At 36.7% G+C, this 17,716-nt stretch overlaps 1 protein-coding gene across 2 annotated transcripts in view; it reads left to right on the top strand.

Moving 5' to 3' along the window:
* Positions 1–17,716, top strand: part of AKAP6 (A-kinase anchoring protein 6) — a 490,615-nt gene that overhangs the window by 443,354 nt on the left and 29,545 nt on the right. The gene's annotated exons all lie outside the window — the stretch shown is intronic.

Raw genomic sequence — 17,716 nt, 5'->3', positions numbered from 1 at the left:
CCAGCCACTAGGGACCCTACCAGTGCATGAATTTCATGCACTGGGCCTCTAGTATGTTAATATTTGTACAACAATCTCCATTGTTCCTGCTTGGAGCTCCTCCTATTAGAGTTGTATTGCTGAGAAGTAGCACATTTCCTCTTAAGAATTTTAATGCAGTGCTTATGGTAAGGAAAATTTTAAGAATTTTCCAAATTTACTGTGATTCAAGCTGTTGCTAGATGAAGAAAATATATATAACTAGAGTTGTTTTATTACAATATAGAATATGTACTTGTCCAGAAAACCTTTATATCCTTAAGGTAAAGGGTTTTGTGATAAAAAGATTGCATTCCCCAAATGACCTTGAAGTCAATATCTATGACTTGAAGGCCCAATTGTTATGTTTGGCCTATGTACATGAAATACAAATAAACATGCATATATAGAATGGAAAGTGTTTCTTAAATGTTTATATCATCAGTTCTATGTGTTCAGAAAGTTCAGTATTCAAAATTGAAAAATCAAATGTAATAATCTTTTCTGAAAAACAGGCCTCTCCTATGAATTATAATTTAAACAAAGCCTTAATTTGCAGTCTTATGTCACTGGCATTGGGAACTGGGAAGAGAAGAGACAATGAATCAGTAAGCCTTCTCACTCTTTTTTTAAAATATATTTATAAAATATATTTCAGAAAGGAAAGGAGAGGGACAGAGAGCTAGAAACATCAATGATGACAGAGAATCATTGATTGGCCACCTCCTGCATGCCCCCCCACCAGGAATCGAACTGTGACTTCCTGGTTCTCAGGGCAACACTCAACCACTGAGCCACGATGTCTGGGCAAGCCTTTCTCACTCTTTTTGCATTTATAGCTATGTTGAGTCTAGGGGGTGATTTTATCAACAGTTCAGTTTAATTGTTTTAAGCTGAAGTTGTTAAATTTCTTAAGACTTCCAAATTATTACCAGTAGTTAGAATCCATATAATTGGATGCCTTTTATTTTTAAATGACCTGTTTGTTGTGAAGCTATTTACCTGGAATCTTTTCTTCTTTAAGTGTTTGGAAGGGCAGAAGAGGTTATTTTTTATACAGCAGTTTGAAGCCTCTAAGCATGGTAGTGGCCATAGTAAAACTTACACAAAAAACTACTGCACCTTGAGAAAATGACATTTTGGAAGCATTTCAACTGCTTCGAGGAGAACAAAAAGTGGGTTTCTTTGGGGATTTACTTGAAATCAGATGATCAGGGATGCTGGACTAGATCTCTTCAGACTAGATGTAGAGATTTTCATCCTACTTCTGTGGTAAAGGTAAGCTTTCGCTTTGAAACCCTGGCTGCTTCCTAGAGGTTCAAGCTACTACCTAGGAGTAGATGTAAATTACAGTTAGAGAAAAGTCTCCCCTCTCTTTGCATTGGCTGCTGAATGTGTAGATTGTTTGGAAAGATAAAGATACCAAATAAGGTCCACTGTAAACAGTGTTGAAAAAGGAATCACTGTCGAGAAAGGAATAGAAGAGTAGAGAGTGGCACTGATGCAGTAATACAATGAACATAGCGTACCTCATTAATTTGGAGATATTTCTTGCTTGCTTCTGATCTCTGTTGGTTGTCTAATGAGTCTAAGTTGCTTTGATGGGCAGACACATATTTCACCAATATGGGAGGCTGCCTTTGCAGAAAAGCAGATGTCTCTAAGTCGTCTTTTGTTTGTTCATCATATGTCCCACCTCTATGTTATCCTCTTCTGTGCACAGGGACTTTCACTGCTATATTTCAGGGCGTGGGACGTACTTTCATGTAATGGATATTTGATAGATACTTGCTAAATGAATGAATACTTGCTTTCATTTAATATATTTTGTTTCAATCTGGTATTTGACTTGAGTTACTCTATATACATTAATTCTCAATGTTTATATTCTCACAAAATGGCTTTCAGTGTTATGTTTCTATAAGACTATTTTACTTTTATGAGGTGACCATGAAGATGCCTTCTAACCTTTCTTGTCTGATAGGGACGCTGTTCCAAGTTCTAAAATATGGTGTAAAGTATTCAATGGTATACTCTCTGTTCTTCAAAAGTAATTTCTGAAGGAAATTCTGTATGAGGTATTGGATAAGGTGGTTCTAAAAATGTGGGTTAGGTTAGAAGTAGAGGCTCTGGTTCTCACTGTTATAGGATTCTTTTCATTACAACCTTCTTTATTACTCCTAACCAGGTAAATAATGAATATATTTATCTTGTCTTTAAAAATTGCAAGAAAGCAAGAGATCTTGTATTAAATTCTGGAGGTCAAAACAGACAAAGCCCAAAAGCATCTTTCTCCTTTATCATCAAGATTTGGAATTGCATAATGATTTGACACTATGCTTTGTTCTTCCAACACTCAACCTCTTTGCCCAGATATACTTTTATTTTGTTTAGAATTGATCTCTGTCTATATTTTTTAAGCTTTAATTCTAATTTTCATTTGACTCATGTTTGTTTGATTGTTTTAATTTCTAGTCTCCTTCCTTATTTCTTTGTGAGCAAAGAAGCTTGAACTTTGTTCCTTTGATTTCTTTCTCTGAAACAAACTATCAGTTACACGAACAAGAGACAGACATCCCTAGAGATTCTGTAAATATTAAAAGGAAATATTATGAATAATAAAGATCAGAACAGAAATTATTGAAATTGAAAACAGAAAAATCAAACAAAAGCTGTTTTTTTAGATCAGTGAAATTGATATACCTCTAGCAAGACTGATCAGAAAACTACAGACCAGTATCCCTCATGAATATAGATAAAAATATTCTTAACAAATTTTATCAAATTAAATTAGCAACAACTTATTATATATATATCATTATATATATATCATAGCATGCGAGGTTTGTCCAAAAAATGCAAAGTTAGTTTAACATTTGGAAACAAAAGGTCAGGGTAATTAATTAACCATGTTTACAGAGTAAGAAAGGAAAACTATATGATTATCCCAGTGGGTTTAGAAAACACATTTGTCAAAATCCAACACCTTTCCTGATAAAAACTCAGAAACCTAGGAATAAAATAAGAACTGCCTCAACTTAATAAAGGGCGCATACAAATAATCTATAGCTAATATTACACGTATTGGTAAAAGACTGATTGATTTTCTCCTAATATCAGAAAGAAGGCGAAGATGTCTCTTTTGCCATTTCTATTAACATTGCACTGAAAGTTTTAACCAGTGCAATAAAACAAGAAAAAGGAATTAAAGACATGCCACTTGGAAGTTAAGGAGCAAAATTATCTTTACTCATAGACTTTATGATCATCTATGTAGAAAATGCTATATAATCTTCAAAGAGGATCCAATAACTAAACCAGGGAATTTAACAAGGCTATAGGATACAAGATCAATATACAAACACCAATTGTATTTTTATGTACTATCAATAAACAATCAGAAATTGAAATTAAGATAATTTATAATAGTGGCAAAAACATGAACTGCTTAGGTATATATTTAGCAAAAATATGTATGACCTATGCTCTGAAAACTACAAAATATTGCTGAGAGAAACTAAATAACTAAATGAGTGATGAACTATACTGTGTTCATAGATCAGAAGACACGGTATTGTTAAGATATCAATTCTTTCAGATTTATCTATAGAGTTAATGTAATCCAAATGGAAATCCCAGTAATGTTTTTAGTACACATTTACTAGTATAAGCTGATTTTAAATAAAATTTATATGGAAATGCAAAGGAGCTAGAATAGCCAAAATAATTTTTAAAAGATGAATAAAGTTGGAGGACTTACAGCTACTGATTTCAAGACTTATAATGAAGGTATAGATGTCAAGAGAGGATGGCATTAGTATGAAGGCCAAAAATATATCAATAGAATAAGATAGCTATTTCAGAAATAGAGCTCACATAAATGGCCCATTGATTTTGACAAAGGTGCAAAGGCAATTCCAAGGACAATCTTTCAACAAATTATCCTAGAACAAATGAATATCCATATGCACAAATATGAAATTGAAGTATATATTGCACGATATACAAAAAGGAGTCGAAATGGATCATAGACCTAAATGTAAAATGTGAAAACCATTGAGAAAAGATTTATAGAGTAAAATCTTTGTGACCACTGGAGGGGTTATAAAGGGTAAGGAGGAAGCTTTTGGGGGTGATAAATATATATATATTGATTTATATATATTCTTGATTATCTTGATTACAGTGATTTTTTTGAGTGTATTCATATGTCAAAATACCTAAAATTGTACATTTTAAGTTGTGAAGTTTATTTTATGCCAGTCATATAACAATAAAACTGTTTTAAAAAGACATGAACATATACAGAATTTTACTTAATTTTAAATGGGTTGATAGATTACCCTGAAGCCTAGCAGTGAGTAACCTTGCCTTGGGATAAAAATGGGCTTTCCTTTGTGAAGGAAATACTACTACCACTATTAGTAGTAGTAATAGCTAACACATAATACTAACATGTATCAGGCACTGTCCTAAGTGATTTGCATGTTAAGTCATGCAAGACTTATAACAACCACATGGTATATGTAGTATTCTCCTCTCAATTTTAAGAAGAAAAAATTGAAGCAAAGAAAAGTTTTAACGACTTGTCCAAAGTTACCCAGTTAGTTTGTAACTGATCTGCCATTCATACCTAAGCAATTTGTCTCCAGAGTCAGTGTCCTGAATCAGTATCCTAAATTGTCTAAGCTGAAGGCTTCTTCAATGATAATAATGGTGCATCTGCAACTACTTTTTAAAAAATCGGGTAGATTAACAGGACTTTTTAAAATGCAAATTAAGCCTGTTGGATATTGAAAATAGGTAATCTCATTTTCCAGTATATTTTAGAAAATTATGGATTAAATTTTTTTTATCACAGGTGACATATTAATTGCCCCAAATTAGCCATACCTAAGTGGGCTAGCAAGAGCAGTAATTGCTTATGAGAACCTTATCAAAGAGGGGTAAGCAAGCATTTTCCCTTTTAAAGTGTTAGAAGAGCCCTAACCTGTTTGGCTCAGTGGATAGAGTGTCGGCCTGCGGACTGAAGGGTCCCAGGTTCGATTCCAGTCAAGGGCAAGTACCTTGGTTGCGGGCCCATCCCCAGTGGGAGGTGTGCAGGAGGCAGCTGATCAATGTTTCTCTCTCATCGATGTTTCTGACTCTTTATCCCTCTCCCTTCCTCTCTGTAAAAAATCAATAATATATGTTTTTTTAAAAAATAAAGTGTTACAAGAAGTAGAGAAGAGAGAAATGGCGCTGCCATGGGAATTGGTTGACCACTGATAGTTTATTGACAAGTAAGGATTTTCTGTAAGTACTTGGGGCTTCTTATTAAAATTACACATGCTTCACAGAAACCCCTGACTTCAATGGAATTTGTATTAAGAGGACACGTTTTCCAGTAGTGATTTGTGTATGTCACAAATTAGAATTTTTCGAAAAACAATCTCAAAAAACCTCTCTATTGGACAGGTTCAGGCTAATAAAGACCAGTTCTCTCAGGGGGATCCACGGAGTTGCTAACATAAGAATTATCATACGTTGTGAGGAAATGTATTTCAGTTTATTTTATTTTCTAGTGTTAATTTTGTTTGTTTGATTGTCTGGCAAGGATCCCTATAAAGAGCCAAGTGGTATGAGTGTGAATCATAAGAGAATGGGGCAGTTGGGTTACTTGCTAGCAGTATTGCATGTATACTATTTAAGTCACTGAGTTACCATTTTTCATGCATCATCTCAGTTATCTTCACAACTATAGATGAAGAAATTAATTTTTTTAAAGATTAAGTAAATTATCCAAGATCATAGAGCTAGTAAATAGAGGAAGAAGATCTGGATCCATGCATATCTGACTCTAGGACTTTAAGCTCTTTCAGTGACTAAAGGGTTTATTGATGTAATTCCTTGCCTTTTTTCCCCCTCCAAGACTACTTTGATTGGTTATCATATTCTGTATTAATGATTTATACCCTTATTTTTCCTTTTTATTGGAAATTGCCTGAAATTCCTTTTTGAATTGAATGGGAGAAGTATCATAAAAGCAGCTGACAACACAGTGATTTCTGTGAATATACTATTTTCTATAAGTTGGTCAGTCCTAAGAATGTTTGCATGTTAAGATTAAAGACTCAAGCTAATTTGGATTTAGTTAGAGAATTCCATCTGGAACTAAATCCAATGCTTCCCTCCACTCTCATCTGTTGGCTCTTATGTGAATAAAGAGTTGGAATCATTGGGATAAATACATGGATGGAATTAAGTATTGGACTTATTTGGAAAAAGTAAACACACCAAACAATGAGCAATCACTGAATAAAAACAAAACAAAACGTGAGAGAATAAAAAATTTCTTTTGAGAAATTGAAAAGTTTGAATAATAAATTGAAGTTTAGATTTTAACATGTATTCTTATGAATGAATGTAATGCTTTGGATAAGATCATCACATACCATAACTCAATAGTTTTTACTTCAAAAGTATTTCTAAAGTGATGAGTTCTATATAAAACTTGTTTGACAAAAATAAAGGAAAAAAATGACCTGGCAGTTAATATATGTGTGAAGCTTAGATGGAAAAGTACTTTCAAAGTGTTGCAAATATAAAGTTTTTAGGTGTTGATTTGGACATAAAGTCTAGGTTTCTACTACAAATATCCCTGCTCTGCTAGCCTTAAAAAAATCTTTGTACATTACAACTTCTCCTTTCTTTCACAACTTTCCCAATTCAGTTTCGTCTGCCATCTGCAGCACATTAACAAATGCTGTACCTATTTGGAAATACTCAAGCTAAATCAAGACATAAACACATAAGTAAAAGGACAGAAACATTTTATAGTTTTCAAAAATCCGCCAATGTGATTTTAAAAAAAGAAAGAGAACCTGGTGAAGACACAGGGGTCATACTCAGAATGAAACTGGTTTGACAAAGTGTCTTATACTTATTCATGATGTCCCCAAATAATGTCCTACTTCACTCCTAGATTTTTTTGTGGAGAAATGTCCAGAAGTCATTCATAATGACTGGGGACACCACTAACATTGAACAGGCAGGTGTGGGGAGACGACAGCAGTGCAGAGAACAATCTATGGCTTGTTTCCCACAAACACCCGTCATGTCCGCATTGGGAAACACTGTATGCTGTGACCATTTTGTTCCTATCTTCACACTGATGCTGGGGACAGATCTCTAGAAAAACTGTTATGCTCATAAACACAGTTGGTGAAGTACTCAGTCCAGCTTTGCTTAGCCCTTTTCCAGACCCAAATCTCTACCTAAAGAAGAAGACAACTTTTGTCTTTCCTGTCTCAGTTTCCTCACCTGTCTAACTTGTCACACTGAATTCAAACGAATGTTTTAAACATGAATGATCTGGATTCTTTTGAAATGCCTTTATTTCAGCAAGTGTGCCTTTGAATCCTTAGCAGATTTAGGGTCCTAAGTTTCTATTCTTCACAAGAATATACATTTTTCCTTTTGCCCTGCCACGTCAGAGCTATAGCATTGAAAACAGATCCTTGTGTTCAGAAAATCTCTGAACATTTATTGGCCTTGAAAGTATGCAACACATCTCGCCACATAATTGAAAATAATAAGGCCACGATAAATGGGATGGCCCCAGGGTAAAACACCCAAGGGATTCAATTGGTGTCACTTTGCATCAATGTCCATGCATCATGGTAATTGAGGTAACATAACCAATTACCACATTTTAATTAGAGTTCTAAGAACTTGAGAAAATTTGCAGTGATGAGACAGCTCACTTTTAAAAAGAAAAAAAGAAAAGAAAGGTAGAAGGAATGAAAGAAAAGGGTGAAAAAGCCCCACACATTACGTTACTCAACCTTGTTTCTCACAACCAGAGGTTACATAAAATATGTTTTGTGACTCTTTATTTTTCTACCTTTCAATCTTATTATCTGGTGATGCATTTTGAGAAAACACGTATTTTTAAAATGCTGATTTGTTACTAGAGTTAATAGCATTCCCATCCTGATATGACTGAAGACTTTACAAATTTATGACTAAAAAATTTTCTAGATCATACCCTTGGCTCATAATTTCATTTCCCATCTAAGTGTTTCTCACCATCATAACTCGGGGATTCATTCTAAGCTTTCAGTCAGTGTCTGAACACAGTGACACATTATTACATTACTTATTACTCTGCCTCTGGTTGCTAAACAAAAATAGACCTAGATTTCACCACCCCCCCCCTAAAAAAATTTAAAGCAGAAAGAATTACTACATTTAGAAAATAATTTTGACTTGTGGCAATTATTTTTATAAGGTTCGAGTTTAAGTGAAAAACCTCCTGTAAAATTTTACTGCTGCTACATAATCAAGTAATTATGTAATTACTTGTACTTAATTACTTACAAGAGAGATGGTTGTTAAAAAATCTTTATACGTGTCAAGAACAGATTTCTTCTTTAGAGTATTTCTAGCCAAGCTTCAAATAGGAAAAAAAAAAAAAAAAGCTCTTTTAAAAGTAATTTCCAATAAATTTATTTTTCTTTTATAAATCTGTTACAATTTTTCTTCACATATATGAAAGTGCATTATACACAGGTCTGCATGCCTTACCTACTGTTTCCAAAGAAGAAAGGAAGGACAGAAGGAAGGGAAGGAGGCAGGAAAGGAAGGGAGGGAGAAGAAAAGAAAGAAATGATTTTAAATCACAATGGAAGAGCTTTATTTTATTTTATTATTATTTTTTTAATCCTCACCTGAGGTTACTTTTCCATTGATTTTTAGAAAGAGTGGAAGAGCGAGGGAAAGACAGAGAGAAATAGCGATGTGAGAGAAACACATGGATTGGTTGCCTCCTGCACACACCTTGAGGGCCCGGGCTAGGGAGGAGCCTGCAACCAAGGTACGTGCCCTGTACCAGAATCCAATCCGGGACCTTTTGGTCAGCAGTCCGACACTCTGTCCATTGAACCAAACTGGCTCGGGCAAAGGGCTTAATTTTAAATATGGCATGTGTCCTTAATGTGAAGATTTCCAGGAGACAGAGTAGATTTTCAAGGGAAGTTGAGAAATATCCTTTCCTTGAGTGTTAGAATAGAATGTGGTGACTAATAGTTTGGGCCAGACTGCGCCACTTAGTAGCCATGTGATTGTGGCAAATTATTTAATTCTTCTATGCCTCGGTTTCTTCACCTGTAAGATGGAGATAACAATAATACCTACCCCGGTGATGTGAGGTTTAAATGAAAAGTCCTTTGAACAGCTGCTGCTACAGAATGAGTAAACATTAACTGCTATTATTTATGTTATTGCACGGACCAAGTCTTATTTGTTTTGTAATTATCTAGAAATTAATGCATTGACTGGCATACTAAGCAATTAATATATTTTTACTTAATAAACTCATGAACAAATGATAGAGAAGTTAGTTGTTGAGGAAATCCTTTCCTAAGTGATAGGTTCCATGGTGGACCTAACCATGCATCCTTTTATCTTCCTTTCCAACCGGAATTGGTGAAAACTGGAACAGCTAAATTAATTCTAGAAACAACCCTCTCAGTACGGGTTGATTTTATTGTTCTTCTATTTTAAATTTTATTGATTTTTATTCTATTTTTATTATTTGTTTTCTTCTGCTTATTTTAGGCTTAAATTGCTTCTTTTTTCTCAGTTTCCTAACATAGGAGTTTAGGTTACTGATTTTTTTAGATCTTTCTTTGTTTCTAATATACACATTTTATGCTATAAGTTTCCCTAAGCACTACTTTTGCTACACAAAATAAATCTCAATGAATTGATTTTCATTTTTAATTAGTTTCAAATATTTTAAATTTTCTGTTGATTTTTTATTTAACCTACGTATTACTTAGAAATATGCTATTTTACCTCCAAATATTTTGGTATTTTTCAGCTATCTTTGTGTGAATGATTTCTAATATAATTCCATAGTGGTCTGAGAGCATACATTGCATAATTTCTATTATTTTAAATGTCTTAAGGTGTGTTTTGTGGCTCAGAAGGTGGTCTTACCTTTATAAAAAAAATATTTTTTATTTATTTCAGAAAAGAAGGGAGAGGGAGATAGAAACATCAATGATGAGAAAGAATCATTGATTGGCTGACTCCTGCACACACCCACCAGGGATCGAGCCCACAACCTGGGCATGTGACCAGGGAATCTGATTGGGAATCTAACCAAGACCTCCTAGTTCATAGGTCAAAGCTCAACTACCAAGCTACCCCGGCTGGGCAAAGGTGGTCTTATCTTGGTGAATGTTCTATGTGAGTTTGAGAAGAATATGTATTCTGCTGTTGTTGAATGAAATATTTTATAAATGTCAATTAGATCCAGCTGATTGACAGTGCTGTTCAGGTCAACTGTATTCTTAGCAGGTTTCTGCCTGATTGATATATCAATTACTGACAGAATAGAGCTAAAATCAGAAGTCCTCAGCAAAGGTTGAAATCCAGCTATAATAATTGATTTTTGTATTCCTTCTTGCAGTTCTATTCATTTTTGCTTCACTATTTTGATGCCCACTTGTTAGATCAATACACATTTGGGATTGTTAAGTCTCCTTGGAGATTTGATCCCATTTTATTAATGCCCCTCATTATTCCTGATAATTTCTCTTGTTTTTGAGTCTGCTTTGTCTGAAATTTACACAGCTACTCCTGCTTTCTTTAACCTGAGTCTTTGTATTTAAAGTGGGGTTCTGACAACATGTAGTTGGTTCTTGTTCTATTTTCTATTCTGGAAATATCTACTCTTAATTGCAGTAATTAGACCAACCATCCACATTTAAAGTAATTATGAATATAGTTGGAATAGTATCTGTTATGTTTGTGACTATTTTCTATTTACTGCATTTATTTTTACCTATTAATAATCACTTTATTTATTTATTTTTAAATTGTTGACAGTATTACAGATGTGCCCCATCTCCCAACCACCTTGGCCCACCTCCACCCAGCCCGTATCCATCCCACCCCAAGCCTTCACCACATTATTGTTTGTGTCCAAGGGCTATGCATCTTTATATATAAAAAGCTAGTGACCATAACGACCAGTTGCTATGACGCCCACTGTGGCCAGCAAACTGGCCCGATCAGGGGGTGTGGCTGGCCTGCCAACCTCGTGGCCCCTCCCCGCTGCCGACCTGCCCCTGATCAGACTCTCCTTTTCATTCCCCGCCCCAGCCAGCCCCATCCCCGATCAGCCCACCCCACCACAATAGGCCCACAGCCCCTCCCCGCCCAGCCGGCCCACCCCTGATCGCACCCCTCCATTCCAATAGGGGGCGGGGTTAGGTGGCCAACCTCCTGTAGCCCCTCCCCCTGGCTGCCCCACCCATGATCACCCCTCCACCCCAATAGGGGGTGGGACTGACCCGTCAATCCCTGCCCGGCCCCACCCCAGATCAGCCCTCCCACCCCATCAGGGGCAGGGCCAGCCGGTCAATCACCCATGGCCCCTCCCTCAGGCCGCTGGCCCCCAATCGATACCCCCAACCCCACTTGGGGGGGGCACCGGGTAATCATTCACAGCCCCTCCCCCTAGCTGGCCCAGCCCTGATCGGCCCCAATTGGGTTGGGCCAGCAGGCCAACCTCCCACCATCTCCTCCTTCCAACAGGCCGAGCCCTGATATGCCCTGATTGGGGCTGGGCCAGCAGGACCCCACCCATGCACGAATTCGTGCACTGGGCCTCTAGTATACGATATAATAAAAGCCTAATATGCTAAGTCTGGTTGGTTGTTCAATCAATCAAAGCATAATATGCTAATGATATGCTAAGGCCACTCAACTGCTTGCTATGGCATGCACTGGCCACCAGGGGGAAGACAGACAACTGGTTTACCAGTTGCTATGATGTTCACTGACCACCAGTGGGCAGACAGTTAACCGGTAGACCAGTTGCTATGATGTGCACTGACCACCAAGGGGCAGATGCTCCAACTGGTAGATTAGCTTGCTGCTGAGATCCGACCAATTGGGACTAAGCAAGACAGGCCAGATGCGCTCTGGAGCCCTCCCACGGTCCCTCCCCAGCTAGTCAACCTCCTGTGTCCCTCCCAGGCTCTGATCGTGCACTGGTGGGGTCCCTTGGCCTGGCCTGCACCCTCTTGCAATCCTGGACCCCTCAGGGGATGTTGGAGAGCCAGTTTTGGCCCAATCCTGCAGGCCAGGCCAAGGGACCCCACTGGTGCATGAATTCGTGCACCAGGCCTCTAGTATGTATATATGTTCTTTGCTTAATTTCTTCCAGTCTCCCCTTTCCCCTCCCCCATCCGCCCCCTGAGATCTCTCAGTCTGTTCCATGTATCCATGCCTCTGGACCTATTTTGTTCAGCAGTATATTTTGTTCATTAGATTCCACATATAAGTGAGATCATATGGTATTTGTCTGTCTCTGTCTGGCTTATTTTGCTTAGCTTAATATCTAGGCACATCCATGCTATCCCAAAAGGTAAGAGTTTCTTCTTTTTTACAGCTGGGTAATATTCCATTGTGTAAATTCCACAGCTTTTTTATTAACTCATCTACTGATGGGCACTTGGGCTGTTTCCAGATCTTGGTTATTGTTAACAGCACTGCTATAAACACAGGGGTGCATATATTTTTTTCTGATTGATGTTTTGAGATTCTTAGGATATATTCCCAGAAGTGGGTTCTTTGGTTCAAAAGGAAGTTCCATTTTTAATTTTTTGAGGAAACTCCATACTGTTTTCTACACCATTCTGCATTCCCACCTCAGTGTATGAGTGTTCCCTTTCCTCCACATCCTCGCCAGCAGTTGTTGTTTTATTGATTTATTGGTGGTAGCCATTCTGACAGGTGTCAGGTGATACCTCATTATAGTTTTAATTTACTGATAATTAGTAACTTTGAGCATTTTTTCATATGTCTATTGGCCATTTTTGTGTCCTTTTTTAGAGAAATGTCTATTCAGGTCCTTTGCCCATTTTTAAATTGGTTTGTTTGTCTTCCTGGTGTTAAGTTATATAAGTTCTTTATATATTTTGGAAATTAACACTTCATCATATGTATTATTGGTGAATATGTTCTCCCATTCAGTGAGTTCCCCTTTCATTTTGTTGATGGTTTCTTTGGCTGTGTTTCTAGGAATTTCTCCATTTTTCTCAGGTTGTCCAGTTTGTCAGCATGTAGTTGTTCATTGTATTTTCTTACAACCCTTTGTATTTCTGAGATATCAATTCATACTTGCCCTTTTTCATTTCTGATTTTATTTATTTGGGTCCTCTCTGTTTCCTGGTGAGTCTTGTTAAAAGTTTATCAATCTTGTTTTTCTTTTCAAAGAACCATTTCTTCGTTTCATTGATCTTTTGTAGTGTTTTTGTTTTTGTTTGTTTGTTTTTAGTCTATATGTCATTTATTTCTATTCTTATCTTTATTATTTCCTTCTTTCTCCTTACTCTGGGCTTTTATTGTTCTCATTCTAATTCTTTTAGTTGTAGGGTTAGGTTGTTATTTGAGCTTTTCCTTGTTTCTTGAGTTAGGCCCATTATGCTATGAACTTCCCCCTCAGGACTGTTTTTCCTGTGTCCCATAGATTTTTGGTTGTTTTGTGTTCATTTACATTTGTTTTCAGGAAGAATTTGATTTTTTCCCTTGATCTCATTGGTATCCTAATGATTGTTTAATAACATCTGATTTAGCCTCCATGTGTTTGAATGTTTTTGAGTGTTTGCATTGTAGTTGATTTCTAGTTTCATGCCATTGTGATCCAAGAAGATGCTTGCTATGATTTCAATTTTATTGAATTTCTTAAGACTTATTTGGTGTCCTAACATGTTGTCTATCTTTGAGAATGTTCCATGTGCACTTGAGAAGAATGTATATTCTAAAGCTTTGGGATGAAATGTTCTGTAAATATCAATTAAATCCATCTGATCTATTGTATTGTTTAAGGTCACTGTTTCCATGTTGATTTTTTTGGGAGGGCGGGACGTCTGGACTATCTATCCAATGGTCGGTGGGATGTTAAAGTCTCCTACTATCATTGTATTGCTGTTGACCTCTCCCTTAAAGTCCTCCAAGACTTTTTTAAAAAATATATTTAGGTGCTTTTATATTGGGTGCATATATGTTTATCAAGGCTATATCCTCTTGTTGGATTGATCTCTTTATTATTATATAGTAACTTTCTTTGTCTCTTGTTATGGCCTTTGCTTTGAAGTCTATTTTGTCAGATATGAGTATTGCTACCCCAGCTTTTTTGTTTTTTTGTGTGTTTCCATTTGCATGGAAAATTCTTTTCCATCCCTTCACTTTCATCCTGTGTGAGTCTTTTATTCTGAGGTGGATTTTGTATAGTCAGAGTATATATGGGTTATGTTTTCTTATCCACTCAGCTACCCTATATCTTTTGATTGGAGCATTGAATCAATTTACATATAAGGATATTGATAGGTAATTATTTATTATCATTTTTATTCTTTATGCTTATGTTCCTCTCTCTATATATATTTCATCTTCATACAGCAGTTACTTTAACATTTCTTGCAATGCTGGTTTGGTGGTAATACTTTTCATTAATTTGAAAACTTCATGCCATTTCCTTCTGGCCTATAGGGTTTCTGTTGTGAAATCAGCTAACAGCCATATGGAAACTCAGTTAGATAATTGACTATCTCTCTCTTGCTGCCTTAAAGATTCTCTCTTTGACGTTAGCATTTGCCATTTTAACTATGATGTGGCTTGGTGTAGGCCACTATGGGTTTATCTTGATTGGGACTCTCTGTTCTTCCTGAACTTGTGTGACTTTTTTCTACACCAGGTTAGGGAAGTTTTCTGTCATTGTTTCCTCAAACAGGTTCTCTATCCTTTGCTCACTTTCTTCTCTTCTTGGTATCCCTATGATGTGGATATTGTTACATGTCATGTTGTCCCAATGTTCCCTAAACCAGCAGTCGCCAATCAGTGGTCCATGGACCACTGGTGGTCTGTGAGGTCCGAAAGGTTGGTGGCCACTGCCCTTAACTATCCTGATGCTTTTTAAAAACAAAACATATTTTTATTGATTTCAAAGAGAAAGGGAGAGGGAGAGAGAGGTAGAAACATCAATGTTGAGAGAGAATCATTGATAGGGCATATGCAGATGTAGACTTTGTTGGTGTTTATCCTGCTTCCTGTCTCAGAGACTTTGTGTCTGTCATTAATTTTAGAATATTCTCAGCCATTCCACTTTAAATATTTCTTGTCCTCAATTCTCTCTTCCATTTCTGGTATTCCAATTACACATATATTGTACCCTTTGAAATTGTCTCAATGTTCCTGGATGTTTCCTTCTTGTTTATCACTTTTTTTTCTATCTGCATTTTAGTTTGAAAATTTTTATTGACCTATCTTTAAGTTGATCAATTATTTCCTTGGCTATTTCCAGTCTACTACTAAATACAGCATAGGCATTCTTCACTTATTTTATAGATTTTAAAATTTTCTAACATTTCCTTTTGAATCATTCTTAGAGTCATCATCTCTCTGCTTACATTACCCATCTATTCTTACATGTTGCTTACTTTTTTCACTAGAGCCCCTAATATATTAATTTTTAAAAAAATATATTTTATTGATTTTTTACAGAGAGGAAGGGAGAGAGATAGAGAGTTGGAAACATCGATGAGAGAGAAACATCGATCAGCTGCCTCCTGCACACCCCCCACTGAGGATGTGCCTGCAACCAAGGTACATGCCCCTGACCGGAATCGAACCTGGGACCTTTCAGTCCGTAGGCCAACGCTCTATCCAATGAGCCAAACCGGCCTCGGCAAGAGGCCCTAATATATTAATTATAGTTACTTAAAATTTCTGTCTGTTAATCCCCAAATTTGTGTCATATCTGAATCTGATTCTGATTCTTGCTTGTTTTATCTCTTCAGACTGTGTTTCTCTTGCATTTTAGCATGACTTGTATTTTTTGTTGTTGTTGAAAGATAGACATGATGTATCAGGTAATCAAAATTGAGGTAAAGAGGACATTAGTGTGAAATTTTTATGTTAATCTATCCAGGATTTGAATTGTATTTAATGTTTGCCATAACTGTAATTCTTTTATGCTGAACTTCAAATTCCTTTAGTGTCCTTGTTTTTATCTCTTACGTTACCTTTACATTTTCCTAAGAATTCTTCCTCAGATACCTGCAAGTTATCTTTTAGCTTAAATCCACTGTTATTATACTGGAACCCTATTAGTATAGTGGTAATAGTCGTAATAAGTAAGGGAGGATAAGTATCCTATATTTTAAGATTGACTCTCAGTTTTAGTGGGCCTTTGCCCTTGGGCTGTGACCTTCATAAATGTTTCTTATTTATTCCAGCCCCTTAGATGAGATAAGGAGTCTAGAGGGAGTGAAGTCAGAGAAATACTCTTCTCCCAGGTAGGGTAGGCTCTCAAGAAATTTTTTGCCCTAAAAAGTAGACTTTTCTTATGGAGAGTGTTTGGGTATATTTCACAGTGGTTACACTTTCCCTCCCACTATCAGAATCACAGGGAATTTTTCTTAGTATTTTACTGTGAGAACATGTTGGTATCCTGTATAGTAAAATCCAGGAAAATGTGGGGTCTCCCTAAGATTATGGTCTCTAGAAGTTTTTCACTCTCAAACTGTCCACACGCAGCCTTCAGCAATTCATTAAATTTACTATTTAAGAGTTGCTACCAGTTTATGGCTCCAGTGGCTCCTGCTTCAGGTAAATAGATCTCATCTGCGATTCTCTGGACTAACCTATGACTTCAGATTTCAGTTTGCCCTGCAGCCTTAGATCTCCAATGTGTCCAAGAAAAGTCATAGATATTCAGTTTGGTTAGCTTTTTCTTCTTTTGAAAAAAGGAGCAACAACTTCCAAAGTGCTTTACCTGTCAGAGCTAAAATCTGAAGTTGTCAGCACTGGTTGAAATAAAGGACTGTAACCCAAGCTAGAGCTCCAGCGCTTAGTACTAGGTGCAGAAGAGGGCACACCTCATCCAAGACTGTAGGATATAAATCCAGGAAAAGTCAAAGACGTAGGACCAGGGTCAAGCAGGGCGAAGAACCCAATTTTTAGGAAGCATCAATCCAAAAGGGCCTGGGCAATAGGTTGAAACCCAGACTGAACCAGAAGGGCTGGACCAGACTGATTCCTGAAAAAGTTAAGTCCTTTTAAATAGAGAATTTGAAGAAATGGAACTGATAATGGTACAAGTGAATTGGGGCTGGAATATAGCTTCCCATTTCCGTTAGTAATTTTTGAGTGAAAAATTGATGAAAAGTCACAGTCTCCTCTTTCTGTTCTCACTATCCTAATTCTAGTCTACTCCTATTGCCACAGTCTGATAGCTAGCGTAGACTTCTTGCTAGTGTGCTTATTTACAAGTAGCCCCTCCAGTCTACTGAGCATACCACTCCCTGTTGGGCTTCAATGACTGAAATATTGTTTTAATGATATTATCCCACTGAACAAGAATATATTGTAGCTCCCTTTTGCTTATAAATCAAAGCTAATAACTCTCCAAGTCTCCGTAGGCTGGCTCCACTCTGACTACTGTCAACCTAAATAAAAAGGTAAACGGAGGCAAGCTCTAATGACCAGAAATTGATTTTATTTTGGAATAGCAGAGGAATTGCAATTTGGAAATGCATGCTCTAACAAGCTACACCTGAGTTTGTTGAGAGTTTGGAATGGACTATATTTATGAGCAAGGACTGCAAAGAGGGAGAAGTCCACTCGGAGTCCAAGCAGT

The sequence above is a fragment of the Cnephaeus nilssonii genome (genome assembly GCF_951640355.1).
Source record: "Cnephaeus nilssonii genome assembly, chromosome: 4".
NCBI lineage: Eukaryota > Metazoa > Chordata > Mammalia > Chiroptera > Vespertilionidae > Cnephaeus > Cnephaeus nilssonii.
The sequence above is the reverse complement of the archived record's forward strand: the minus strand, read 5'-3'. Positions and strand labels throughout refer to the sequence as shown.